The sequence below is a fragment of the Myotis myotis genome, unplaced genomic scaffold, assembly GCF_014108235.1.
Source record: "Myotis myotis isolate mMyoMyo1 unplaced genomic scaffold, mMyoMyo1.p scaffold_m19_p_6, whole genome shotgun sequence".
Lineage (NCBI taxonomy): Eukaryota > Metazoa > Chordata > Mammalia > Chiroptera > Vespertilionidae > Myotis > Myotis myotis.
Genome location: NW_023416368.1, coordinates 58,310,279 through 58,315,858, shown reverse-complemented (window position 1 = coordinate 58,315,858; position 5,580 = coordinate 58,310,279).

Sequence of the window (5,580 nt, the reverse complement as noted above, 5' to 3'; positions counted from 1 at the left end):
GAAATGTTCTTTGAAAATACTGTCTAAAATAACATGAAACTGGAAACAAACCAAATGTCCATCATCTTAGTATATCTTTATGAAGAAATAGTATATAACAAGTAAAACAATCTTTTTGAACAAAAGAAATTTTTCAAACTGTTAAATGAAAAACAAAATAGTGTTGATCCAGATGTACAAAAGGAGCTAATTTTGGTTTTCTTGTTTGAAATTATAATTGAGTATCATTAGAGACCAGATAATCCCAATGATACATAAATTGTTTCAGAGCCAAGGAAGGAAAACTTCAATATCTTTTTAAAGAAGAAAGTATAATACTGATATCCAAATCTGTAAATATAGTACATAAAAAAAATTATAGCCCTAGCTGGTTTGGCTCAATGGCTAGAGCATGGGCCTGTGGACTGAAGGGTCCCAGGTTCGATTCTGGCCAACTGCACATGCCTGGGTTGCAGGCTCGATCCCCAGGGGGGACGTGCAGAAGGCAGCCAATCAATGATTCTCTCTCATCATTGATGTTTCTATCTCCCTCCCTCTCCCTTACTCTCTGAAATCAATAAAAATTATATTTTAAAAAAATTATAGGCCAGCAGCACTTATGAATATTGATGCAAAAATTATAAATAAAATGTCAGCAAATAGACTCTAACATCACATTGAGAAAATAATTCACCATATCTAAGTAGGTTTTATGTCTGAAATTTATGGATGGCTGAGTGTTAGGAAATATATTAATAACATTCATCTTATTAATAGATTTAAGGAGAAAGATCATATGCTTATCTCCAGAGATGGCTAGAAAAGCTTATGAAAAATTCAACCATTCCTTATACAAATACTTGAGAAAATTGGACTAAATGACTACTTCCTTAACATTATAAGTTACATATTATAAAAATCCAGGATTTTACTTAATGCAGAAATACTAAGAGCATTCCTACTAAGGTCAGAGACACGACAGAGATGTTCTCTATACTACAATTTTATGAGTGGCATTAGCCAATGCAATTAGATAAAAACCAATTATGAACATAAGAATTAGAAAAGAGAAACTTAAACTATAGTGTATTTGAAAATAGGATACCTGAAAACCCTCAGAGAATAAATTATAAAACAAATTTAAACAAAAACAATTTAACAAGATAGCAGGATTTAAAATTAATATGCAAAACCAATAGTCTTCAGATACATGTAATAACCAATTAGAAAATAAAATGAAAGAGAAAAATCCATTTATAATGGCAACAGAAAAGATAAAATGCTTAAGAATATACTTAAGAAGTGTGAAATCTATGTGAAGCAAACTATAAAACTATTGGAAAAACCCAACAGTATGCTTGAGCAAATGGAATGACATTCCTTGTTCTTGAATAGGCTGTCTTATCATCAGACTATCAGTTCTTCCTATGCTCATTAAGAAATTTAATATAATCTCAATTTAAAAAACAGCACCAGTATTTTTTCCCTGGGATATGAAAAGTTGAACTTACAAGTTTGATCTTAAGTCAGTCTGTCAACTTGGAATGAAACTGGGACTTAAAAAAGAAAGCTATATGCTAGCATTGCTCTAAGAAATGAACCCATTACCACTGCTCCAGCCCCAATCACCTCTAGTTAATTTGCTGCATGTAGGAGGAGGACTCCGGGTAGCCACATCATCCAGTTCCCAGAAGCTGAAAATCTGAATGTGTATGACATTTTACATGTGGATATGTTGCAACACAGTTTTTAAAAAAGATAGTTAAGGCAGAATAAAATGCCTCTTGTTGGTCCTATCTAGCCCACAGGTTGTCAGGTTTTGAAATTTTGGAGTCTGATAAACTTCTTCTGTAAAGGATCAGACAATAATATTTTAGGCTTTGTTGCAATATTCAGCCTATGTTGCAATATTCCTGTTTATTTTTACATCATTTAAAAAAGTAAAAAGACATTCTTAGCTCAAGGACTGTGAGATCAGGCCTTGAATTTGGCTGTCAAGGTGGCAGCTGGCAATCTTGGCAAATTCGCCTTGAGATTCAACGAGTACTTCCAAAGACAATCATATTACCTGACCTCTATCTCTCATAATCACTTTTTTAAAAAATCAAGCTGGAATAAGTTGTGTGTGTGTGTGTGTGTGTGTGTGTGTGTGTGTGTGTGTGTTTCATAATGCACTAACTTTTCCTCCTGTTATATATTCAGGAAACATATCCTGAAAGGGAGTTTAGAAATAATTTTCCCCACTATCTGTAACCACTCTTACCAAACTATGCTATATTAGCTGAAAACTGTTTTCTAAACTACTCCAATCATATTTTCAAAAGACAGTATTATCAGCTTTACAATTTAGACTTTTCTATTCAAGATTAGGGTGGTTCTGGTTTCTTGGCTGCCAGATATACTCATTTCCTCTTCTAATCCCTTAAAGAAAATCATGTTGGGTAAAGTAAAGGATAATAGCATCTATTTCTGAAACAGGCCAAGAACTTTGTAATCCCATTAGATTAATGATGTGGCAAAAGGCAGAGGGAAAAGTCATTCCAATTCTTCCTTATGAATTGCTTTGGTCCTAGCCCAACTTCAGAAGGGACATTTCAGTGATCTGATCTGGCCGTGAACAACTGTGAAACTAACTAGAAGACTATAAAATCTTTCCTAGAATCATTTAAAAATAGAATTGTGAGATTTAAAAATAACTACATGTGAAGGTTGATAAGGTATCTTTTAAACTTCACAATTCAGTGAAAAGATATGAGGAGTATCAATTATGACATTATTTACTGAATCAAATTTGATCCTGGATCACTAGTAATTTGACTGTAGGTCCAACGAAATGTACTCAGTCTTCAGATCAATAACAAAACCAACCCAGGACTACAGATTATCTAGTGTTTGGCTGGACTAATGCCCCTAGACTTCTTGACTAGTATCTCTAATTTCAGGGAAGAGCAAACCCAAAAGCAACTCTGGAAGATTAAGAGGAGTGAAGTGCTGGAGTAGGCAAACCAACTACCTGTTAAGTAACAGAGTGAGCCAGCTGTTAAACAGCCATTAATAAAGATTAAATTACATTTAAAAAATATTAAATTACAGAAACTAAAATGAATTATATTAAAAACAATGGAACTAAAATTAAAAATGTACCTATTTTACATTTTACCATTGCCTTTGCTCTTGAGATTATTTATAGCTAATGTACCTGTATTGCAGAAAAAAATGTATATAATGGTGTGCTACTGGGCATCTTTTACCCACTCTGCACTGTCATCACATTGATAATTGGAAATTGGCTATGCTGGGATTATTTATATCACATAAATAGGCAGAAACTACTATAAATAAGGCCCTGTCCCCACTTTTTAAGGAGTAATTTAAACATTTCCCAGAACACTACTGGCTTAGGAGGGAACCACAGCCTCTCATTAGCTCATGTACAGACCTCATCTCATCATTCATGCTACCCCCATAAGATAGACGCAATTAAAAAAAAAGTTGCTGAAATAGAATCTTTTAGGAATCATTACAAATGGTTTCCTTTTGAACATACATACCTTCTCTCTAAACAAGAGAACATATCTACACTAATAAAAGAGAAACATGGTAATTGGCGTATGACCGCTACCCTTTTCATTGGCTAATCAGCGAGATATGCAAATTAACTGTCAGCCAAGATGGCGGCTGGTAGCCAGGCAGCTTGAAACTAACATGAGGCTTGCTTGCCTCAGTGACAGGGGATTGTTGGAGGAAACCAACGTTCCCCGCCTGCGGCTGTAGGCCTCTGAGCGGGCAGTTTAAGAAACATTGTAACAAATACCGCCGGACTTCAGCCAGCAGATTCGCAATACTGTAAGCAAAGGCCAGAAACCTACTTTCAGCTGCGCGGAGGCCTAAGAGCTGCAGCCAAGCCTCAAGGTAAAGCTGGCCCAGAATAAAAAAAAAGAAAAAAGAAAAAAAGGAGCGGTTGGGAACTTCAGTCACTCCCAGCCTGAAAACAGCCCTCAGCCCCTCACCCAGACTGGCCAGGCACCCCAGTGGGGACCCCCACCCTGATCCAGGACACCCTTCAGGGCAAACCAGCCAGCCCCACCCATGCACCAGGCCTCTACCCTATATAGTAAAAGGGTAATATGCCTCCCGGCATGGGGATCAGCGTGACAGGGGGCAGTGCCCAAACCCCCTGATCGCCCTGCGGCTCTGTGTGTGACAGGGGGCGGGGCCCCAACCCCCTGAGTAGCCCTGCTCTGTGCCTGATACGGGGGAGCTCCCCAACCCCCCCCCCCCCCCAACGGGCCCTGCTCTGTGTGTGATGGGGTAGAGCCATAACCTCCCCATCGGCCCTGCCCTGAGTGTGAGAGTGGTGGCGCCCCAACCCCCTGATGGGCCCTGCTCTGTGGGTGATAGAGGGCGGTGCCCCAACCCCCTGATGGGCCCTGCTCTGTGTGTGATGGGGACAGTGCCCCAACCCCCTGATTGGCCCTGCTCTGTGCGTGACAGGGGGTGGCGCCCCAACCTCCCCATTGACCCTGCCTTGAGTGTGACAGGGGACGGTGCCCCAACCCCCCAATTGGCCCTACCCTGAGCGTGACTGAGGGTGGCATCACAACCTCCCAATCTGCCCTGCTCTGTGCATGACGGGGCGGCGCCCCAACTCCCCAATCGGCCCTGCTCTGAGCCTGACCAGGGGCTGCACCTAGGGATTGGGCCTGCCCTCTGCCACCCGGGAGCAGGCCTAAGCCAGCAGGTCGTTATCTCCCGAGGGGTCCCAGACTGCGAGAGGGCACAGGCCAGGCTGAGGGACCCCCTCTCCCCCCTGAGTGCACAAATTTTTGTGCGCCAGGCCTCTAGTCCTATATAATAAAAGCCTAATATGCTAAGTGTCTGGTTGACCAGTCAGCCATTCAACCAATCAAAGCATAATATGCTAATGATATGCTAAGGCTGCTCAACCACTCACTATGATGTTCACTGACCACCAGGGGGCAGATGCTCAGACTGGTAAGTTAGCTTGCTGCTGGAGTCCAGCTGATCAGGACTGAGTGAGAAGAACTGGACATGCCCTGGAGCCCTCCCGCGGTCCCTCCCCAGCTGGCCAACCTCCTGCATGTCTCCCTACCCTGATCATGCACCAGTGGGGTCCCTCGGCCTGGCCTGTGCCCTCTTGCAATCCGGGACCCCTTGGAGGATGTCGGAGAGCCAGTTTTGGCCTGATCCCACAGGCCAGGCCGAGGGGCCCACTGGTGCATGAATTAATGCACCGGTCCTCTAGTTTTCTAATAAACAGTAAGCAAACTGGGTCTGAGAAATTTTTGAATTCCCACAGTTAATGTTTTATGGGAAGAATTATGATGGGTTATTTTTATTTTTTGTCCTTTGTCCCTTACATCAAATACTTTCTCCTTTGGAGCTGTTGCCCTAAGACAACATAAACTGGCCTCAAGAACAAAGATGGACCAATTGACTCCCCCTCACCTCCAGGAAATGATTAAGTAGGCCCATGCAATACAAAGGCCAGATTCACTACAAATGGCTTAAATGCCATTTGGGTCATTTCAGACATATGGAGTATCTCATTCAAGTTACTTAAAAGAATATAAAAATTGG